Genomic DNA, 24378 nt, shown 5'->3' on the forward strand with positions numbered 1-24378 from the left:
AAGGGGATTTTGATGATGTTGAGACTAAAAATGAGGGAGCACTCTGGGCTGAACCAAAGCACGAAGTTGAATCTGAACTTAGCTCCGCAAGTTTCTGTCTCAGGGGTGGAAGGAAAATTGGATTTGCTTTGGCTTCCAGCCAGCCTTGCTTCATCCTGAACGAGCTCTCCACTGTCCAACCTCTCCCACGTCCTTGGAGTTACTCCCAGTTTGTGGCAGAAGCAGGAGTGAGCTCAGAGGAGCAGCTCTGCCCACCGTGATGCTCAGGGCTGGCACGGCTCCACCTCGGTGCAAGGCCTGAGGTGTCAGAAACGCAGAAAAGCAAATTATTATTTCTCATAATAATTGAGAAATCAAGTCCTCTCCTTTAGCCCATTGTCCCTGTCAGCCACAGGCACAGCCTGCCCTGTCCAACCCTCCCACAAATGTTCTTATCTATCCCAGTTTTCCATGGGGTTGGGTCACCTCCATCCCTTACCAGGAAACCCAGGGCCATCAGCACTGCAGAGCCACAGCACAAGGAGAATTTGTCCTGGTGGAGTGAAAAAAACAAAAAGAAGTGAAGTAAAGCTGAAGGCTGCAAGATGAGTTGTGGGAATGAGAGTGCTTTGTGGGATATCATCCAATTCCTGCTGGACAAAATCCATCATCCCCTTGCTCCTCACCTGCCTCTGTGCCCAGAGACACCACAGACACCCAGAAGCCTCCAAAACCTCCAAAATTTGTCCTACCAAGTCGGGATGGAGCACCTTGGGGAGACATTGAAGGGAAACCCCAAATGAAGTTGATGAGGGCTGAGGAACACCTGAAAGAAAGGATGGGAAGCATCAGGAATGTTCCCTGTGGCTGCAGCCCATAACCTTGTGCTTGTCCCTGGTGTTTTCCAAACTTTTTCTGGAGAACATCTCTGCAGCACCACATCCCACCTTGCGGAAAACCCAAGGGAAGAGCCAAAGCTCTGAATTCAGCCCACTGCCAGCACCTGGGGGCATTTGGAAAGACCCCTCTCACTGAGATATCCAGGGAACTGCTTGTAGGTTTGGGGTTTTTTTTGTGCTGCAGTGTATTCACATAATCCCACGACAATTTGGGCTGGCAGGAACCTTAAATTTCATTGTGTTCCACCCCTGCCATGGGCAGGGACACTTCCACTGGAGCAGGTCACTCCAACCCAGCCTGGAACACTCAGCATTGCAGGGAAAGGGTGGCAAAATGACAAATTCCATCCCCAGTGCTCCATCAGCAGCCAGGCACCTCCCAAAGCACCGAGGAGCAGCCCCATGGCTGTGACATTTGCGATGCATTAAGTTTAAACATTTTCAATAAAGAAAAACAATCCATTCAGACTTGCTTTATGATTCATAGTAATTGCAAATAGGAGCAGTTAATATAATTGTCCAGCTGAGACCAGCAGGCTGGGAACGTGTAGCAGTGAGATGTACAATCAGGGAAGGTTGGGAGGGAATTTAAGTGCAGGTTAAGCAAATGCATTACTTTAATAACACACAGAGACAGCCCTTGTAGTTATAAAGAGGATAAAATAAATATTGTACCAGAAATCTACAGAATGGGAGGTTTTATCACCCAGGACTGCCCGCTCCCTATTTACTTTCAATTTAGATTTTACAAAAGCTGCACTTGCCATGTTTTTCATGTGTGGAAGACAATGACTTGAATTGACAAATGACCTTATTTCTCCATAAGTTTTGCAAGGGAGCCTCAGTTTCTCAAAGAAAAATGATCACCTCCCAGCAGTCATCCTGGAGACAGAAAAAAGCTTTTTTTCCCCTCCCTTTTTTTATTTTTGATTTCAAAAAGGATGGACTATAATTCAAAGAGGAGATGGTGCTCCTGCTCCTCTCTGCCTTGGAGGTGGGCCAACCCCTTTGGCTTCTCCAGCCACAAAGGGAAGGGACCTGTTTCTCTGCAGTGGTTCTGTCCAGTTCTTCAGCTTTCCCAATCCTGAAAATTGGAGTTTCCTCCCTTTTAAATAATTAACTTGAGCTGGTTCAGTGTGAAGCAAGTAGAGAAGAGAGGAAAGAAGAAGCTATTACAAGACATCATCTTCATCATCATTTATCCAGCTTAACCAGCTTCTCTCCAGAGAAGAGCTATAGTGCTTTATTAAAAGATATTTTTGAGGGCAAGCCATTAAATTAAAGTATCTTGTTCACAGACTTAACGACACATAAACAGCCAAACAAAACAGAACATCGGCTCATTAGAAACGTTTATAAAATATTAAGGGTCCTAAAAAGGAACTATTTCCAGACACCTTTCTCTTGGTGATGGAGGAGGATGAGGATGATCAGGTTTGCTACCTGTAATACAGAAAAAGATATATTATTGTCAAACTCCTTCTGCCTGGTGTCCTCTTTTGTTCTGGGGATGATGGATTGATGCAATGCATTAATTCTGGGGTGCCTGGGTGTTGTCACCTCCCCAACCAGCTGAATATTCCAGCACCCTCCATCCAGGTGATGGGTTAAAGAATGCAAGATAAGACAGGCAAAAAATACCAATTCCCCGCAAAAAAAAACCAAAACCTTCAAATTTAAATGAATGGCATCTCTTTCAGGGCCCCCAGCACCATCTGTGACACCCCAAGCTGCAGGTGAACACTCCTGCATCCAGAGGGATAAACACCAGGAGGAGCAGGAGGCAGGGAATGCAATTTTAAAGGCACAGAATTTAGCATGAGGAGGTAATGGGATTGCGGTGGCTTTCCAGTAAATGTCATTGCTGTAATTAGGAGAACAATTATTGTCAACCGGCAGAATTGTCCCCTATCTGTCATTCCAGCAGGAGCAGCCAGAGCCACAATTAAGCCCCGCACGGGTGGGGCGAGGTTCGAGCGCCGCTAATTGGGATCGGTTCGGGGTGGAGCAACCCCTGACAGTGGGGACAGGGAATTAGGGACAGGAAATTCAGGGATAGGAAACTCGGGAAAGGGATCTGGGGCTCCCTCCCCGCTGTTCCTGTCCCTCTGCCTCCCCTCGGGAGGATGCTGCAGAGAGAAACTTCATTTATTCCAGTCCGATGTCCTGGGCTGGTACAGGGAAGAAATTTTATTTATTCCAGCCCCATGTCCTGGGCTTATGCAGGGGAGAAACTTTATTTTTATTCCAGCCCAGTGTCCTGAGCTTGTACAGGAAAGAAACTTTATTCATTCCAGCCCCAGCCTGATATCCTGGACAGGTATAGAGGAGAAACTTTATTTATTACAGCCCCAGCCCAATGTCCTGGGCTTTTGCAGGGGAGAAACTTCATTTATTCCAGCCCCAGACTTATATCCTGGGCTGGTACAGGGAAGAAACTTCATTTATTACTGCCCCATGCCCTGAGTTGTACAGGGAAGAAACTTCAATTATTACAGCTTGGTGTCCTGGGCTTTTACAGGGAAGAAACTTTATTTATTCCAGCCTGGTGTCCTGGGCTTGTACAGGGAAGAAATTTCACTTATTCCATCCCGATGTCTGGGCTGGTACAGGGGAGAAACTTCATTTATTCCAGCCCTATGTCCTGGGCTTGTGCAGGAAAGACTTCGAGCAACTGCCTAACTCAGAAAAAAACCAAAGTGCTGAACTGATTATTTACGAATTGAAGAGCTGGGAGGTCAAACCTTCCTCCCCCTCCTGCAGCAGGGAGCTGGAGCAGCTCCAGAAGGGGAGAGGGATGTCCTGGGGATGCAGCCAGGACGGGATTTTGGGTGGTATCTCCAGTTCATCCCCTGGAGATGAGGCCAGCCTGGGATTTTGGATGGTATCTCCAGCTCATCCCCCTCCAGTTCATCCCCCTGGGGATGAGACCAGCCCAGCACACTCCAGTTCTCTCCAGTTCATCCCCTGGAGATGAGGCCAGCCCAGGATCTCAGATGGTATCTCCAGCTCATCCCCCTCCAGTTCATCCCCCTGGGGATGAGACCAGCCCAGCACACTCCAGTTCTCTCCAGTTCATCCCCCTGGAGGTGCAGCCAGCCCAGGATCTCAGAAATTCTCTCCGTCCATCCCCTCCTCTCATGGTCCAGGAGCCGAGGATGCTGCAGCGCATCCAAGGTGGAAAAGCTCCTCGGAGGTTTGGAAAGGCCAAACTGCGGCCATAACCCGGTTTTAACAGCATCCACATCCCCAGGGAGCTCTGATGTGCAGCTCAGCCCTGCCTTTCTCCTGCCCCAAATCCCCTCTCCTGCTGCACACCTGAGCTGCTGGAACTCAAACAGGTCCCCACAGGGCACAGCCCTTCCTGGCTCCCTCAGGGTGTCACCACCAGCCAAGCCAAAATCGAAAAAGCCAGAAGTGTCCTGCATCCAAATTTCCCAACGTGGGTAGAGGAGAGGATTCTGCATAAAAGGAAAAAGGGATGCAGCAAAGGGAAGGAACAGGGAGGCAATTATTCCACTGAAAGCATTTGCAGCATCCTTGCAGCTCGTTGTGATTAACCGTGGCCAGAGTGCTATTAGCAGCCTGGGATGATGATTAACAAGCTCTCCTAATAGCTGTTTTAAAACCTGCTTTAAAAAAAAAAAATTAAAAAAATAATGAAAAAAAAAAAGCTGGAGCAGAGCTGGAAGGGGGTGGGGAGCCCGGGTGGTATCTCCAAGGAAACCAGAAACAAAATGGGCTTTGGCACATCGCAGAACCAGGCGGGTAATCAAAGATTACAAGCAGTTTTAATTTAAGGTTAATTATTGTTTACTCTCCGGAGCCCGCCCCATCGCAAAGCAGCAGCAGCAGCTCTGACCTTGAGCAGCTCCTGGTGGGGCTCTGGGGTCCCTTGCCCTGGCTGGGCTCTGGTGGGAGCAGGGATGGAGGGGAGCACGCAGGGGGATGGTCACAGGCACCAACGGGAGGATCCTGCCCCAGCTGCGGGCTGAAAAGCTCCATTCAGCTTTATTTAACTGCTTGCCCCAACTGCAGGCACGGTTAATTAATTTTGGACTCCCATTGATTTCCCATTTGGAGGAATCACGGTGGCACTTGTGCTCCGAGCCTGCCCCGCTTTCATCGGTGAGAATTCTGTGTGGGGACGCCTTCCCCTGGCGAGACCTTCTACCGAGGAGGAGGAGGAGGAGGAGGAGGAGGAGGAGGAGGAGGAGGAGGAGGAGGAGGAGGAGGAGGAGGAAGCTTCAGGCATGGTGCTTGCCCAGCCTGGGGCATCCTGCCAAGGGATGGAGCCTCTGGGTACCAGGGGAGCTTCTCCTGCCCAGGGATGGAGCTTTGGGGTGCCAGGGTTTGGGGAGCTTCTCCTGCCCAGGGATGGAGCTTTGGGGTGCCAGGGTTTGGGGAGCTCCTCCTGCTGAGAGATGGAGCCTCTGGGTTTGGGGAGCTTCTTCTGCCCAGGGATGGAGCCTCTGGGTTTGGGGAGCTTCTTCTGCCCAGGGATGGAGCCTCTGGGTGCCAGGGTTTGGGAGCTTCTCCTGCCCAAGGATGGAGCTTTGGGGTGCCAAGTTTTGGAAGCTTCTCCTGCCAAGAGCCAGGGCTGAGCAGGCACCAGCTCCAGCTCCTTTTGGAGCTCCCCAGTGGGTGGACAAGGCTGGGTCCTTGCCCATGGAGAGAAGGGGTTCAGCACCCTGTGCTCACACATCCACACCCCATCTCCACCCTCCTTAGCTCCCAAGGATGCCCAGGAGTCCAACTCAACCAGTGCAAAATGCTCTGCAAAATACTCAGGAGTCCAACCCAACCAGTGCAAAATGCTCAGGAGTCCAACACAACTAGTGCAAAATGGTCTACGAAATGCCCAAGAGTTCAACTCAACCAGTGCAACCCCAGCTCTACAAAATGCCCAGGAGTCAAACCCAACCAGTACAAAATGCTCCACAAAATGCTGCACAAAATGCCCAGGAGTCAAACCCAACCAGTGCCAAATGCTCAGGAATCCAACTCTACCAGTGCAAAATACTCTACAAAATGCCCAAGAGTCCAACTCAACCAGTACGAAATGCTCCACAAAATGCTTGGGAGTCCAACTGAACCAGTGCAAAATTCTCCACAAAATTCTCCCCAAAATGCTCCCCAAAATGCTCCCCAAAATGCTCCTCCTCTCTGATTCCACCTCGCGCCTCCCCAGGCTGGGTCCACGCTGCTTTCCAGCACCAAGACACTCTGCAAGGATGGGACATTTCTCCAAGTCTGTCCTGGAAGATGCTTTTTAGCCCAAGCCCCTGTTTTGAAGCTGCTGTGACAGCGCTGCTGAGGAGTGGCAGCTGAGATTAAGGAGGTGACAACTCCCCCGAGCTCTCCTCCCTTTGCTGGAGACAGACGCATTTAATTATGATAGAAAGGAGATCCTGGTGCGTGCTGCAAATGCTTAAGGTGATTTGAAGCGTGAAGCTGCATAAGGTTTGTGAGATTTGAGGTTTCCAATCTGTTTGGGCTTGTTTAGGCCGTTTCTGCTGTTTATTCCCTCTGTATTTTCAGATGTTCTCCAGCACACGGGGACTTCAGGAGACAAGCCTGAAGAAATCAGTGCAGAAAGGTTTTGATAACTTAATTTTCCATTTGATGCCATCACTGGGAGTGGAGAGGGTTTCCCCACCATGCTGATCCCTTGGTGAGACCCAGGTGTTCTTTCCCTGCCACAAAATTTAGGATTGATGCCGTGGCATCAGCAGGAGCATCAAGGACACCAATGGTCCTCCCAGGGCAGCAGAACCTCCCTGGCCCTGAATTCTGAGACACAAAGAGAAAGAGCAGCTCCAAGGTCAGTTTTCTGTCCCCTGGATCCCAGAGACCCAGGGCTGGCTGGGGACCAGCCCATGCCTTGTCCTTTTGCTCCTGATCCCAGCAGGAACTGACCCAAAGCAGATCCCAGAGCTTGATAGGAGCAGGTTTAAATCCTGCCTGCTTGGGAACGCTTCAGGCATTTGGAGAGTATAAAACAAATGGCTTTCCAGTGTTAATGTTTACCTGGGAGATCGAATGATTAAACTGTAATCTGCTCAGAACTTTTCTTCTAAGTTGCCTTTGGAAATGTTTATTGCATTTCCCTCCTGCAGCAACCCCCATGTCCTCCAATCCCAAAGAGACCTGTCCAATGCCACCAGAGAATTTCAAACCAGGATAAACATCCCCAAACTGCCCCATTTTCTGCCAAAAGTGAGGTTTTGGCTCTTTTGCCATCAGAGGAAGCTCTGGAGCAGCAAGTGTCACCCCAGGGGTTTGGAGAAATCACCCTCCTGCTGTCCCAATGAGATGGGATGCACCAGGACACCTCTCAAGGGCTTTCCCTAAAAGCTGCCCAAAACATCTGCAGAGTCCTCCATCCACAAATTGTCCCCTTGCACACTGAGGGATCCTCTGGCTCCAGTGCTCACTTTGTCACTGCTTCGCCTTCTTTTCCAAAGCTTCATTCAATTAAAGGCAAACCCTCATGTTCACCCCACCCCTCCAGGTTTTAAAATACTCATAGAAATGTAATTAGATCTTCAGCATTTCTACAGATTCATTTCCTACAGGAGATGGGCTGTTTTCCCTACAGGATCATTTCTGTGGACACCCATTGGTTTTTATCCCCATTAAATATTACAAGCATCCCTCAGGATTTCCTTCATAAGGACTTACCAGGATTCCCAAGGGAGTAACTCTTATCAGTCTAAGCTCTCTCCCTGCAGCTCCCAGAGCAGCCTGGAGCCCCTAAATGGAGATTTTCTGGGAGATCTGACCCAGGCTGGTGAGCTGACAGCAGCCACACAACCTGGCTTTGCCTATGCTGGGTGTTTGGACCCATCCAGTGAGCATTGATGAAGGTGAAAAGCTGAATATTTCCCGTTAGGAAAAACAAATCTCAATTTTCAGGCAAAAAAATAATAAGTTGTCATGTGTAGAAATGTGACGGTGTTCACAGGGGTCTCAGGATGAGGGAAGAGACAAGGATCTGACTCCATGTTTCAGAAGGCTTGATGTATTATTTTATGATATATATTACATTAAAACTATATTAAAAGAATAGAAGAAAGGATTTCATCAGAAGGCTAGCTAAGAATAGAAAAAGACAGAATGATAACGAAGGTTTGTGACTTGGACAGAGAGTCCAAGCCAGCTCACTATGAGTGGCCGTTAATTAGAAACAACCACATGAGACCAATCACAGATGCACCTGTTGCATCCCACAGCAGCAGATAATCAATGTTTGCATTTTGTTCCTGAGGCCTCCCAGCTTCTCAGGAGGAAAAATCCTAAGGAAAGGATTTTTCATAAAAGATGTCTGCGACATATAAACACCAGATTTGGGGCAGACCAAACACCTAAACCCTGTGGCAAGGAGCACACCCCAAACTGCAGCAGCTCAGTGGTCAAGGTGGATACTGCTCTGTACTAAGGAAAGTGCAAAAAATGGGGGGGAAATCTGCTGTTTTGATAAATGCACCCACAGCAGGGTCTGTTTGAGGCCTGGGGGCACAGAGATGTGGGGGACAGGGGTGTCACAGCCCTGGTGTGAGCGTGTCCCCAGCCAGGAGCAGCTCCCCAGCAGCTCCCCAGAGCAGAAACAGCGTGGGGAGCAAGGTGAGAAGGATGCCTTGGCTTTGGAGGTGCGCAGGATTTGTTTGTTTGGGGATTTCAGCAGCAGTTTTGCATCCCATGGTTGCCATGGCAGCGCAGGCACTGCCTCGAGCAAGGCCAGCACTGGCCACACCCAGCCAGAGCCCAAAACTGCAGCCCCAAAACTGCAGAGAGGCTCTGAGAGAGCAAACCTGGGGCCCTGGGCTGGGCTGGGACCCTGCCTGGGAGCAGGAACACCCCATCCCCACCCAGGAGCTCCAACACAGCTCCCAGAGCTCCTTCCACTGCTTCTCGTTGAGGTGTGAGGGCACAGGTTGGACTCGATGGTCTCAGAGGTCTCTCCCAACCTCATTATTCTGTGATTCTGGGATTCCAGGGAGGAGGTCTCTGCTCACCATCTCCCGGAGGTTCTTGGCCATCCCTTTCCAAAAGATTTTTGGCCATCCCTTTTGAGGAGGATCTTGGCCACCCCTTTCCAGAAGGTTCTTGGCCTCCCCTTTCCAGAAGGTTCTTGGCCACCCTTTCCAGAAGGTTCTTGGCCACCCTTTTGAGAAGGTTCTTGACCACCCTTTTCCAGAAGATTCTTAACTACCCCTTTCCAGAAGATTCTTGGCCGCCCCTTTCCAGAAGATTCTTGACCTCCCATTTCCAGAAGGTTCTTGGCCACCCTTTTCCAGAAGATCCTTAACTACCTTTCCAGAATGTTCTTGGCCTCCCTTTTCCAGAAGTTTCTTGGCCACCCCTTTTGAGGAGGTTCATGACCACCCCTTTTGAGGAGGTTCTTGTCCATCACTTTCCAGAAGGTTCTTGGCCATCAGAAGGTTGGCCAAGAACCTTTCCAGAAGGTTCTTAGAGGCAGGGAGGGCTGCAGACCCCAACCTTCCCACCTCCAGCACATTCCTGGTTCGTTTTGCCCCTGCTGAGCTCCCAGGGCCTCTGCTCCCACCCCAAACCCATCTGCTGTCCCCCTCCCTGCTTCTCTTTATTGTCCTGTAATTTTATCTTGTTAGAAAAGCGCTGGGCACTGTTTACTTTTGTTTTACTTTTTGTGGTGCTTTTAATTCTAAACTCTCTTCATCTGGGCAGCACTTTATCAGCCACGGGAAGCTGAGGGAAGCTATCTTTCATCCTTATCAAAATTCCTCTCCTTTCATTATCTCCAGCGCTGCTACAAAGCATCAAAAGGGCATCTTTGTTCTTGCAATCTAATATAATTCCAAATACAGCAATTCGAGCCTTTTGAGGAAGTTATGGGCACAAACACACATCCAGCACCTCCCTCGGTGCCCCAAAAATGCTCTCACAAAGGGCCCTGGGGAGCAAAGCATCCCCAGGCTGCCCCATTTTGTTTTAAAGGGTGGAAAAGAGCCCTGAGAGCCAATGCAGGGTTTTCTCCCCACCTCAGAACCCCACATTTGTTTCTAAGAGTTCATTAAACCCATCCTCTCACTGTTCCAGCCCAAAACTCACAGAGCAGAGCACAAGCACCCACCTTCCCCTTCCACACCCCCCCGAGCCCTCCCCTGGCTCACCCACATCTCACTGATAACCAGGTGTGAAGGTGGAAAAGCTTTTGAGAGCTCCTGAAAATTAAGGAACACGAGGGGGCTTCGATGGGTTTTGGAATAAATTGCCCATGAAAGTGCTGGGGAAAAACTACCTAGGGAAAAAAAAAAAAGGAGAGAAAGAGGGTGAGATAATGATGTATCTAGGAAGTGGGGAAGAGGAGAGATCAGGAAGCAACTGGCTGATTGTTCCATAAGCACCTCTTAAAAGCAAACACAATAGACATGAGCAGTTTTTAAAATGACAGACAATACAATGGGAGATAATATATTTAAAACCCATATCAGTTGTTAACAGACCATAAAAACGCCGCTACATTAATCTGTGCTGTCTGTCACACACTCATGAAGCAGCTGTGTTATTTTATAGTATCATTCCTGCGGGCTCCTCTGACACTTCCACAAATACATCTCAATTTATTTGGGTAAGAACAAACAGAAATATTGAATTCTGCTCACTCTGCTTCTGCTGCTCCTCTATTCCAGCCCCCCAGCCCTGACAACTTGTGGGAGGCACTTGGTACAGATTTGACAGCGAATTTTACCTGCCAAAAGTTTAATTTAGGGTTAAGGTTGAATAGAAAGGTTTAATAGAAATGCTCCCACAGACTCACAGGGGATGCTCCCATCCCTTCTTTGTCCCTGTCCCAGGAGAGAGGGCAGCTCTGCTCTCACACCACCACAATCAGATGTTTAACATGAATTATTCTTTAGCTTTAACAGTGAATTTTACCTGCCAAAGTTTAATTTAGGGTTAAGGTTGAATAGAAAGGTTTCATAGAAATGCTCTGCAGACCCACAGACTCACAGGGGATGCTCCCATCCCTTCCCTGTCCCAGCCCAGGAGAGAGGGCAGCTCTGGTCTCACACCACCACCACCAGCAGATGTTTAACATAAATTATTCTTTAGCTTTAGCAGTGAATTTTACCTGCCAAAGTTTAATTTAGGGTTAAAGTCGAATAGAAAGGTTTAATAGAGATGCTCCCACAGACTCACAGGGGATGCTCCCATCCCTTCCCTGTGTCTGTCCAGCCCAGGAGAGGGGCAGCTCTGCTCTCACACCACCACAATCAGATGTTTAACATGAATTATTCTTTAGCTTTAGCAGTGAATTTTACCTGCCCAAGCTTAATTTAGGGTTAAGATTGAACAGAAATTCTCCCACAGACTCACAGGGGATGCTCCCATCCCTTCCCTGTCCCTGTCCCTGTCCCAGCCCAGGAGAGAGGGCAGCTCTGCTCTCACACCACCACCAGCAGATGTTTAACATGAATTATTCCAGGCAGTGGCACGTGGTAGGTTCAAAGCTCCACTCAGGCTTTGGTGTGGGCCCTTCAAAGGAGGGATTTCGGGCTGGGATCCCACGGGAGGCTGGAGAGGAGCAGCTCAGGAGGCTGCCAAGCGTCTAATGAGGGTGGAAGGAGGGCAGGAGCCAGCCTGGGGAAAAGCAGGCAGGGCTGCAAAGGGCTGGGGGAGCTGGGGGGGCTCTCTTTAATATTGAACCCAGAGCTTTGATCTCTGGGAGGGCAGGGGCGCTGTGCCCACCCAGCCTGGACCCCAAACACAGTGCCATGGTCCTGGGAACCTGTGGGCACCTCCAGCAGCAGCAAAAGGAGGGAAAACCTCTGCACTGGCAGGAAGGAGAGACCCAGGCAGCTCCACAGGTGAGAGGTACCTGGAACCCATCACCTCCCTTCTGGATGTGGCCCCATCAGGAGATCACTGGTCATCCATCACTGCCCTGGGAGAGGGAATATCTTCTGCAAACAGATGGGAACAGAGACAGGAAAACAAAAAAATAAAAATAAAAATAAAAATAAAAATAAAAATAAAAATAAAAATAAAAATAAAAATAAAAATAAAAATAAAAATAAAAATAAAAATAAAAATAAAAAATAAAAATAATGATTCCTATATAATGCTATCATTTATATTTGTAATTTGTATTGTATTTGTATTTGTATTTGTATTGTATTTGTATTTCTATTTCTATTTCTATTTCTATTTCTATTTCTATTTATATTTATATTTATATTTATATTTATATTTATATTTATATTTATATTTATATTTATATTTATTATCGTCATCATCTTCTTCCTTCTGCAGCCCCTGGATTCCAGGAAAGGAAACAGGAAAAAGGAAAGGAAAAAGGAAAGGAAAAAGGAAAGGAAAGAGGAAAGAAAAGAGGAGAGGAAAGAGGAAAGAGGAAAGAGGAAAGAGGAAAGGAAAGGAAAGGAAAGGAAAGGAAAGGAAAGGAAAGGAAAGGAAAGGAAAGGAAAGGAAAGGAAAGGAAAGGAAAGGAAAGGAAAGGAAAGGAAAGGAAAGGAAAGGAAAGGAAAGGAAAGGAAAAGGAAAAAAGGAAAGAAGGAAAAGGAAAGGAAGAAAGGAAAGGAAAGGAAAGGAAAGGAAAGGAAAGGAAAGGAAAGGAGAAAAGGAAAAGGAAAAGGAAAAGGAAAAGGAAAAGGAAAAGGAAAAGGAAAAGGAAAAGGAAAAGGAAAAGGAAAAGGAAAAGGAAAAGGAAAAGGAAAAGGAAGAAGAACATAAATAAAAGCTAGAAAAGCAGGCTGTGGGGAACCAGCACAGATCAAATCTCTCTCTGCAGGGCTGGCAGCACCGAGATCTTCACAAATTATTGAAGGGACGTGGCTGGGCTGGCCCAAATCACTTTGCCATGGTCAGGAGAGGTGCAGCACATTTTGGGGCAGGAATTGGCAGTTTGGTGATGCAGGTACAGATCTCTGCCCACGTGTGCAGGACTCGTCTCCCCACGGTGCCATCCTCCCAGCTCGTTAGAAGAAAACAATTACTATGCAAATCTTAATGAATCAAGGCCACAACCCACAACTGGGAACATAAATATCAAAGTGCAGCCTTCGATTGAAGGCAGAGGAAGAGCTGTAATTAATTCCACCACAAACCAAGAGCCAGGCTGAGACTCAGTGTGGGCAGGGCAGGGATGGATGTGCCCATATCTAATCCCAAACTGGGACTCACTGGGATGGATGTGCCCATTCCCAATCCCAAACTGGGACTCCCAGAGATGCCCAGTCCCAAACTGGGACTCACTGGGATGGATGTGCCCATTCCCAGTCCCAAACTGGGACTCACTGGGATGGATGTGCCCATTCCCAGTCCCAAACTGGAACTCACAGGGATGGATGTGCCTGTGTCCAATCCCAAACTGGGACTCACTGGGGTGGATGTGCCATTCCAGTCCAAACTGGCACTCACAAGGATGGATGCGCCCATTCCCAATCCCAAACTGGGACTCACTGGGATGGATGTGCCCATTCCCAGTCCCAAACTGGGACTCACTGGGATGGATGCACCCATTCCCAGTCCCAAACTGGGACTCATTGGGATGTATGTGCCCATGTCCAATCCCAAACTGGGACTCACAGAGATGGATGCACCCATTCCCAGTCCCTAACTGGGGTGCTGGACCCCATCCTGCCCATCCAGTGCCCCTCCAGAGGACACAGCTCCACGGTTCTGGATCTTGGCTTCCAATTCAGAATTAAAAGGTTATTTGAGACTTTGCCAATTGCTTTTAATCTGGTGATGAAAGATGATGATAAATCTTAAGAGACCCAAATTAATAGAGAGGAAATTGATTTTGTAACGTGTGGACTTGTTTTATTAGACTCCTGCAGGCTGGATGGGATTGGGAAGGCAGCTCTGTAGGGCTGGGTGAGAGCTCTGTCAGGGCTTTGCCATCCCTGTCCACACCCCACACACCTCCAGCCCATCCTCACGTGGATCCAGGCAAACCAAACCCATCTTGTCCCCAGAGAATCCCCCAGCCCTGGCACAGGGGGGAACCCTGCAGCTGCCCAGACCCTTCCCCATCACTTCCCTCATCCCTTTTCTTATTTTCCTATTTTTTCCAGGCAAACAAAACCCATCTTGTCCCCAGAGAATCCCCCAGCCCTGGCATGGGGGGGACCCTGCAGCTGCCCAGACCCTTCCCCATCACTTCCCCCATCCCTTTTCTTATTTAAAGGCTGCAGATCCTGGTTCTTCTCATCCCTCCCCAGACCACCCTGAGCCCTGGAGCGTGACCCTGGAGCTGGGAGGATGCAATGAAGGGAGCTGGCAGCCCAAGGGCTGGGCACGTCTGCTCGTTAATTATAACAACGTGGTGTTGTTCATTAAGAGCTGGGATGCATTCATCAGGATGTCCATGCAGCACTGGGGCTCAGTTTTGGTTTGGGAGGTGGCAGAGCAGCCCAGGGGTTGGGAATGGCTCTGTGCATTGAGCAGGAGGAAGATGAAGGGCTGGAGCTCGGGGTGTGAGAGGGAGCAGGATTGAGATCCATGGCCCACGCTCCCAGGGAGCAAATGCATGTACACATTATTATTGCAACATAATTTGAGCAAAGTATTTTCCTAGGATCTGGAGCATTTGCTACAGTTAATTGAGATCCCCGAGTTCAGTGCCTTTCATTATTGCAGAGCTCTGGAGCGGAATGCTCGCGGCTAATGATCAGAGCAAGATGGAAAGGGCATTTACTGGGGCTGCAGGATGCAGCTGCGAGGGGGAGTGACAACAAACACCCCTGACTCCTGGAAACCTGCAGAAAGCTGGGAGAGCCTTGCTGAGGAGCAAGGAGGAGCAGGCTTGGCTTGGTGGGGTCAAGGGCTTGCATGGAGAACCCCACAAGTGCCAATTCCCAGGGGGCTGAACCAGCAGGGTTTGCTGCCAGCTCTGTGTGTCAGGATGTGCCTCCCTGTGTCAGAACCCAGTTCATCCCTCTGGGTGTCCAGAGTTGCCAGGGGGCTCAGAAACCCTGGCACACAGCCCTGAACTCCTGTGGGTTTGATTATGACCTGTGGAGCAAATTACCAGCTTTGTATGAGGATCTGAAAGCCACAGAAGTTTAAGCAGTGTAATAACAAAATTATCACAAGGTGAAGATGTAGATTTGGGATTTTTGGTATGGGGGTTATAGGGACAAGATGGAGGGACTTGGGCGTGTCCAGCCTTTCTTCTTCTTCTTCTTCTTCTTCTTCTTCTTCTTCTTCTTCTTCTTCTTCTTCTTCTTCTTCTTCTTCATCTTCGTTATCTTCTCGTCTTCTTCTCTACCTGCATCTTCTGCTGTGATGTTGGCACTTACAGATTGGTTTAGAGTAGAAGCTCACTGTCTAACACAGGTGATAGGTATTGGAAAATAACTGTAAATATTGTACACATTGTTTTTAGTATAAAGACATAACACCACCCCAGGGGCAGGCAGAGTGCCTGGAATTGTCCTGCTGGATGGACCTCAACAGGGCAGGAGAAAAATTTTTATAGATAGGGAACAATAAACAACCTTGAGACCGAGAAATGAAGAGCTCCTGTCGCAGACACCTTCTCATGAAAAATCCTTTCCTTTAGGATTTTTCCTCCTGAGAAGCTGGGAGGCCTCAGGAACAAAATGTAAACAATGATTATCTGCTGCTGTGGAATGCAACAGGTGCATCTGTGATTGGTCTCATGTGGTTGTTTCTAATCAATGGCCAGTCACAGTCAGCTAGCTTGGACAGAGAGTCTGAGCCACAAGCCTTTGTTATCATTCTTTGCTATTCTATTCGTAGCCAGCCTTCTGATGAAACATTTCTTCTATTCTTTTAGTACAGTTTTAATGTAATATATATCATAAAATAATAAATCAAGCCTTCTGAAACATGGAGTCAGATCCTCATCTCTTCCCTCATCCTCAGACCCCTGTGAGCACCATCACAAACTCTGACTCATTCTTCGAAACAGAATTTGCACGTGTCTCAGGGCTGCAATAAACTGCAGAACTCCTGAAATCCCTGGCAAGGAGAGGGGCTGGACCCTCCCGTGGCCCTGTGGAGCCTGCAGGGACAGCAGGACTTCCCTGCCTTCTCCTCCAGCTGCCCTTTCCAATGGATAACCACACTGCCTCCCAAGCAGCAGCAGCAGCAGCTTCCCTCTGCCTTCCTCCATCTCAAACTAATCTAAACGAACCACAGGAGCAGTTATCCTAATAACCTCCACCCTGCTGGAGAAATAATTGCTGCCAGGCCAGAAATAAATGTTAAAAAAAGTAATGACAGAGCTCAGTAACTGGCTGGGCTCATGGGATGGGAGCCCGGCTCTTGTTCTGTGTGCCACCATCCCCTGCCTGAAACCCACCAGGGATGAGCTGGAATTCCAAAAGATCATCCAGTCCATCCCTTTCTATTAGACAAGGCTGCTCCAAGCTCTGTCCAACCTGGCCTTGGACGCTTACAGAGCTCAAAGTCACTTATTGAAACCAAATTTCATCATTTTCTAAGCCCTGCAGGTCAGGACAGCCTCACATCAAGGAGGAAAACCCACCATGGACCCTGCTGAGGGCAGCCAGGTTCTGCCCCTGCCTGTGTTTTACACACCAAGCCCTGGCTCATTTTCATGTCTCTGGAATGTGTTTTATGCCCCATATTTATGCTACAAACTGACCCTGTGCTTGTGGGACCAGCAAAGTACAAACCAGAGGCTTGGCCTGAGCCATGGTGCAGCCATGACCCCTCATCCTGCACCCCTCCCAAAAAAAGGGGATTTTATCACCAATCAGGCTGCAAAATACAAACCACAAGCCTGGCTTGAGTGATGGTGCAATCACAGCCCCTCACCCTGAAAATAAAAAAGCCCAAAATTGGGGATTTTATCACCAATCAAGCTGCAAAACACAAACCAGAGGCTTGGCTTGAGCCATGGTGCAAACACAGCGTCTCACCCTGCATTCCTCCCAAAAAAGGGGGAATTTTGTCACCAAAGGGGGGATTTTGTCACCCTGCACCCCTCCCAAAAAAGGGGGATTTTGTCACCATGAACTACTCCTAAAAAGGGGGGATTTTGTCGCCAAAGAGAAGATTTTGTCACCCTGAACCCCCTCCCAAAAAATGGGGATTTTATCACCAATCAGGCTGCAAAGTACAAACCAGAGCCATGGTGCAGACACAGCCCTGCACCCCTCCCAAAAAAGGGGGATTTTGTCACCAAAGGGGGGATTTTGTCACCCTGCACCCTCCCAAAAATGGAGAATTTTATCACCAACCAAACTGCGAAACCCCAAACCATCAGCGACCTGGGGGATCCTCCCCCTGCACCCCAAGAACCTCCATGGGTGAATCCCTCAATCCCTGTGCCGTGTGCCCCTCGGCTCCTGCCATCCGTCCCGCCCCACCTGTGCACAGCAGGCTCTGCTTTTCATCAGAAATAAAAATAACCCCTGTCAGAGGCTCTCTCGGCGCTCCAGCAGACGAGTGTCGGCTGAGCCGGGTTCCCCTGGCAGCCCTGGATTCCTCTGGAGCTTTCCTGGGCTCAGCCAGGTGGAAAATAGACAAGGAGAACACAAAAGCAAAGGCCGTCACTCAGGGTGACTTTATCTCGAATTAATCCTGCCAAAACCCTGGCAGCGAGGGAAGGGCTGGGAGGGGAAGGGGGAAATAAAATCAGATGGGATGTGGAGGAAGTTGTCATCAAAAAGTGGGTTTTTTTTCCTCTGCTCAGGGTATCTGGCAGCTCCAGCCCTGTGACACAGCTCTGACACAGCTCCCCAAGTGCCAGATTTGGGATTTTTTGATTTTTTCCCTCTTGCTCAGCACATCACAGCACCCCTGAGGAAGGGATGCAGCAAGAACACAGCTCCAGTTTCCTTTAGAGCCAAGGGTTGGGTAGGGATGGAGGATTAGCCCCAAAAATCCAGGCTGGATGGTGCTGGGGGATGAGGGGTGACAGTTCCCACTGCTGGGAGGGAAAGGGATGTGACAGAGACCCTTAGGGAGGTGAAACTGGGAATTTATGTGGGAGTTTGGGAGTCTGGAACACCCAGTTCCTTCCTTCCTGTGCCATTCTGCTCTTTGGGAATTTTTTAGTTTAAAAGCACCCCAGAGAAATCCCACTGGATGTTTTGGCACCAGGTTGCACCCTGGGATCTTCTCCTCCTCTCCTCCTTTTACCATCACTCTGCTCTCCACCAATGCTTTTATTATTTTATTTATTTCCCCTCTCAGCTTTTTCCAAGCACCTTCAGGCGGTTGCTATAGCACCTCCTGTGCCAGAAATGTCCTCAATGCCCACAAATCGGAGTGATTTCCACTCAAAACAGTTTGGGGGGGCTGCTCACTCAGGGCAGCCACCTAGCCACTGGCTTTGGGGTGCAGTTTTTAGTTCTGGTGCCACCAACCCCCTCTCCTGGTGTCTATTTCTAGCTAAATAAATAAAAAAACTCCAAAAAACAAAAACAAACCGACCTCCTGATTGCTGGAAAAATAAAAACTCCACATCTGCCTGGGGTTAGCAGGGTGTTATTTTAAGGCAGATCTATTTTAAGGTGGTGCTGGTGCCAGGGGAAGTGAGGCAGAGTGAGTGTGTGTACATGGGGGGATCTGTGCCACTGTCACTCACAAACACCTGGTGGCTTTTTATCCCTGACCCCCAACCCAGGAAATGCTGAGAGCCACGCAGGTGAGATGGACAAATGGACAAATGGACAAATGGACAATGGGAGCTGCTCCAAGAGCAGCCGGCACGTCCAGAGGAAAATCAGCCAAGGCATCGGGCAAGCAGCCAGGTGGCAACTTGAGGCTGGGAAGGGGCTCAAAACTCCCAAGATTTACGGCCGCCCTGCGCTCTGAAACCTTTTTACATGATTGGAGAGATGGGCACAGGCTGGGTGCCAGGGAGGAGCAGGACTGCTTGTACCCAGTGTGCAGCCATGGGGCATCCAAGGCTCCTTCCAGAGAGAGGCAGAAACAGCCTGGAACCCTCTGCAGGGCTCTGGAGGCTCAGATGTGCCAGAGAGAGCATCCTGTGTGCCCCTGATGGCATCCAGGGGTGTTGGTGTGACTGTGCCTGGAGGGTGCTGGGAGCACAGGGGGTCGCCCCAGGGTCAGGGTGTACCTGGGTTGGCACCTGGGAGCACAGGGAGAACATTCCAGAGTCAAGGGGTACCTGGGATTGGCACCTGCAGGGTGCTGGGAGCACAGGGAGAACATCCATGGGGTACCTGTGTCCCTGGGATTGGCACCTGGAGTGGGCTGGGAGCACAGGGAGCACATCCTGGGATCAGGGGTACCTGGGATTGGCACCTGGGAGCACAGAGAGAACATCATGGGGTCAGAGGGTACCTAGGACTGGCACCTGGTGAGTGCTGGGAGCACAGGGAGAATATCCTGGGGTCAGAAATGTCCCTGGGATTGGCACCTGGTGGGTACTGGGAGCACAGGGAGCACATCCCAGAGTCAAGGGGTACCTGGGATTGACATCTGGGAGCACAGGGAGAACATCCCAGGGTCAGGAATGTCCCTGGGTTGGCACCTGCAGGGTGCTGGGAGCACAGGGAGAGCATCCATGGGGTACCTGTGACCCTGGGACTGGCACATGGAGGGTCCTGGGAGCACAGGGAGAACATTCCAGTGTCAGGAATGTCCCTGGGACTGGCACATGGAGGGACTGGAAGCACAAGGAGAACATCTCAGGGGTATTTGTGTCCCTGGGACTGGCACTTGGAGGGCACTGGGAGCACAGGGAGCACATCCTGGGGTCAGGGAGTACCTGGGTTGGCACCTAGAGAGTGCTGGGAGCACAGGAAGAACATTCCAGGGTCAGGAATTTCCCTGGGATTGGCACCTGGAGGGCACTGGGAGCACAGGGAGAACATCCCAGGGGTACCTGTGTCCCTGGGATTGGCACCAGCTGAGTGCTGGGAGCACACACAGCACAGCCCCAGGTACAAACCAGGGTCACACCCAGGTGCCATCATAAGTACAAACCTGTCATGCCCAGGTGCCCAAGGGTCAGGGCTGGCGTGTCCCAGTGATCCCACAGAGATGTTTCCTCGAGGTTATCCACAGGTCACTTCCCAGCACCAGCACAGAAGAAAGACAATTTGTTTTTTTTCCTGCTCAGTGACCAGGCTGAACTTCCCAAGCTGTTTGAGTGCCTGTGCATGAAAACTTCAGCTCATTAATTAAGGCCAGAAAATTAGAAACTGACCTAAATATAGCGGCCCAATGAGAGTGGAAAACGAAAGGAAAACATCGTTCCAAGCGCCTCGCCCGCCCACCCGCCTGCGCTGGCAGGGAAATAAAAGACAGAAATTCCCTTTTCAACTCCGCTTCCCCCGTGCACCAGCAAAGCGTCAGGACCCACGGCGGGGAGAAATTCAATTAGAAAAGGAGATTTTTGCGGAGAGGTTGGTCCTGTCTCCCTTCTGCAGCTCTCTGGGATGGAGAAATTTCCTCCAGGATGGGGAAATCTTCATTGCACTGCTTACCAGCTCCAGGAAATGAAGGAAAGGAAGGAAGGGAAGGAAGGAAAGGAAGGAAAGGAAGGAAGGAAGGAAGGAAGGAAGGAAGGAAGGAAGGAAGGAAGGAAGGAAGGAAGGAAGGAATATAAATATATATAAAGTTTATAAATATATAAAGTTATCTTTTCCTCCCCAAGGGCTGGCACAGCATTAAGACCTCATTTGTTTGGCACAGGGATCACGGAGTCCCATATGGCACATCTCATCCAGCCTTAGTAGACTCTTTCCTATTTTATATTCTGGATAATTGAACCCACTTCTAACAAAAGCTTCTCTCCCTGCCCCAAGCACAGCAATTCCCCACCAGGCTCTGGCACCCCAACAGGCCACAGACCTGCAGAGAGGAGCCCTGGGGATCAGAGCTGGGCTTCTTAGCCATGGGATCCTGTTGCAGGTTGATCCTACAGGACACGTGCACACACACATTTCCTCTGGGTGCACTTTTCCCTCCCAAGGCACCAGGGTATCATCAGGGAGCAGCATCAGGGAGCTCTGCTGGACCAAAGGCACAGAGGAGGTGATGGTGGAGCATCATCTGCTCCTGCCCACAGCCAGCTGCCAGCCCGGGGGTGACATTACCGTGCCTCCTCTCCGAGCTGCAATGCTCTGCCACGGCCCTTTGGACCTGCTGAACCCCATTTCTCCTCTTCTCTCGGTTCCCAGGGCCCTTGAGGACTGACCCAAAGCGGTTCGGACACCCACGGGCACGGCAGGGCGGCCTGAGCAGCGGGGCTGGGGTGACTCAGCCGCAGCAGTACCTGAGTGCCTCAATTAACAGCAGCTCCTGAGGAAGGTGAAATGACTAATGACTAATCTCCCCGCACCGTTCCATCCAGTTTTGTTCTCATTTCATTCAGACAAAAAGCCTCTGCTGCCTGCTCCGGCTGGGGAGGAGCGGCAATAATGAGCAGTGAGTGTAATTCCCGCAGCAGCGGGAGCGGAGGCGGCTCCTGCTCACTCCGAGCTGCCCCAAGGGCTGGGGTTTGGAGGCAGCTCCGTGGGGTGACCGGGTTTGGGGGGTCCGTGGGGTGTGGAACAACCTGGTCTAGTGGGGTTGGAACGAGAGGATGCTTTGGGTCGCTTCCAACACAAAGCATTATGTGATTCCAGAGCCCTGAGTACAGGGGAGGAGGAATGGGGGCACTGGAGCTCAGCGGAACCTTGGGGTGCAGTGGGGAAAGGGATTTAGGGATGATTTGGCTCAGCCCTTCAAGGATCCTCCTGTGCAGAGCTGGGGAAAGCGAGCGTGGCTTGGGGAAGCAGGAGGATGAGGATAAAGCACCGGGTCCAGCTGGTGGTTGGGAAGTCCCTCTGGGAGGTCCCCCCACCGCTTTGTGGCTCCCCACCAGCTCTGGCTGACGGTGGGGAAAGCCAAACCCAGCGTGGGTGATTTGGACCTTCCATATGGAGTGGGTTACATCTGCGGCGAGCTGTTCGCAGCATCCCACACAGCTCTGCCTTATTTAGCCCGAGCCTTTTTTATCCCACAGTCTCCTCTCCCCACACCAAAAGCGATCTGGATCCAGCCACCACAGCACAGAGGATGAGCTGCAGCCCCTCTGAGCAGCTGGGCTGGGAGCATCCCTGCTGGAAGTGAATCCCTGCTGGGTTATTTCCCCAAGAGAGCAATTCCTGTGTGTAACAAGTTCCCACCAGCACTGGGCATCAGGATGCTCCTGCCCTCATCCACAGCACCCACGTGTGCACCCAGCCAGGCTGGAAAGCAAAGAGCTCTTTTAGGCTCCAAAGCTGAAAAGATTCATCAGGATTTTATGGCTTTTTGCTCTGCAGTTACGAAACGGTGACCACAAGCCAAATGCTTGTGTCCTTTACCTTCCCGCAACACCGATGACTTTGGTGCAATGGAGAGGCAAAGCCCAGCCTGTCATTTTTCACTGCACAGACAGAACTCAGCCCATAATGTTCTTGATAAAGCAAAGCACCAATGACACAGCTGAAAAACATCAGCGGAGCAAAGAGCGGAGAAAACTTCCCTGGGCTTCCATATGGCATGGCTCCATCTTGGACGGCGTGGTTATTATATTTCATCCAGCCTCAGCTGCTTTCTGTGTTATCTGACGCGGGGAAAATGGGGATGGGAGGACTCCGGTGCAGACACTTGGATTGCTCTCCCACCGGTGCCTGCCACATTTGTATTCTCCCCAGGACTGCGCCATTTTCAAAATGTTTTGTTAAGTTAATTTGTATCCGCAGCCACTTGTGAATTTTTCAGATTATTTGATCTGTAACTGAACTAACATGAAGAGTAACTATTGTTCTGCGGGAGCAGACGGTGCCGGAGCGTGCCTGACGTGTTTGACACGTGCCTGTCTTCCAACCCCAGGAGAAATCCCCAGGCACCAGCGAGGCTGCTGGAAACCAGTCTGGGGATGGCACTGTGTCACTGCACTGTCCCTGCACTGTGTCCCTTCTCTGTGTCCCTGCACTGTGACCGGGGATGGCACTGTGTCACTGCACTGTCCCTGCACTGTGTCCCTGCACTGTGTCCCTTCAGTATCCCTTCACTGTGTCCCTTCTCTGTGTCCCTTCAGTGTCCCTGCACTGTCCCGTCACTGTGTCACTGCATTGTCCCTTCTCTGTGTCCCTTCTCTGTGTCCCTTCACTGTCCCACTGTGTCCTGTCCCTTCACTGTGTGCCTTCACTCTCCCTTCTCTATGTCCCTAGACTGTGTCCCTGCACTCTCCCTGCACTGTCCCTGCACTGTGTCACTTCACTGTCCCACTGTGTCCCTACACTGTACCCCTGCACTGTCCCTTCTCTGTGTCACTGCACTGTGTCTGGGGATGGCACTGTGTCACTGCACTGTCCCTTCTCTGTGTCCCTTCACTGTGTAACTGCACTGTCCCTACACTGTGTCACTTCACTGTCCCACTGTGTCCCTACACTGTGTCCCTTCACTGTCCCTTTGTGTCACTGCACTGTGTCCCTGCACTGTGTCCCTGCATTGTCCCTGCATTGTGTCACTGCACTGTGTCCCTTCTCTGTGTCTCTTCAGTGTCCCTGCACTGTGTCACTGCATTGTCCCTTCTCTGTGTCCCTTCTCTGCGTCCCTTCACTGTCCCGCTGTGTCCCTACACTGTGTCCCTACACTGTCCCTGCACTGTGTCACTGCATTGTCCCTTCTCTGTGTCCCTAGACTGTGTCCCTGCACTGTCCCTGCACTGTGTCCCTGCACTGTCCCTGCACGGTGTCCCTGCACTGTGTCCCTGCATGGCTCCAGCCCCACCTGCCACCCTGCAGACCCCCAGCCCCAAACGCCCTCTCTGGGAGGCATTACCTCCATGGCAAATGCCCCAGGTGTGTAATTGTGCCTCAAATTGTGCCTCCTGCAGCCCAGGGAGCCTCTTCCATGGACACGGGGATTTTGGGCAGTGCCTGAGAAGGGCAGGTTTGCTGGATCCAAGGCCGGCACAACCTGGGACATCAGGAGGTGTCCCTGCCCATGGCAGGGCTGGAATTAGAGGTCTCTTCTAACCCAAACCATTCTGGATTCTGTTCAGTGGTGTGCTGAGGCTCCCAGGGCACTCCCTGCCACTGTTTGCTTTACTCCAGAGAAAGGTTTCAATTTTCTGTACCAGCTTTGGCAACTCTGCAGTGAGCTCCTCCGTGTCCCTGCTTCTGCAGGAATCCATTCCTCGATGGTTTCCTGTCAAAACAATGTGGTAAGGACTTGGAGCAAGGTGAGGGCACAAGGCTTGAGCGGGTTCCTGGTGGTGAGCTCAGCTTTACCCTTCCTGCTGCTCCTTCATCCTCACTGCTGCTGCGTGGGAGCATCCAGTGGGATGACAGCAACGGAGAATTTCTCCAGAAGTTCCATCAGGAGATGATTTCTGCCTCACAAAGACCCCAGGCTCTGAAAGGGATGCGCTTTGGGAAGTGGTTTCTCAGCTGCTGCTGAAATCCTCTCCCAGAGGTTATGGATGAAGCAGGTTCTGGAAGTCAGGGCTCGTTCTGACCAGCCAAACCCTTCCTGTGAGATGAAA

Source organism: Zonotrichia leucophrys, chromosome 28 (genome assembly GCF_028769735.1).
Source record: "Zonotrichia leucophrys gambelii isolate GWCS_2022_RI chromosome 28, RI_Zleu_2.0, whole genome shotgun sequence".
NCBI classification, from domain to species: domain Eukaryota; kingdom Metazoa; phylum Chordata; class Aves; order Passeriformes; family Passerellidae; genus Zonotrichia; species Zonotrichia leucophrys.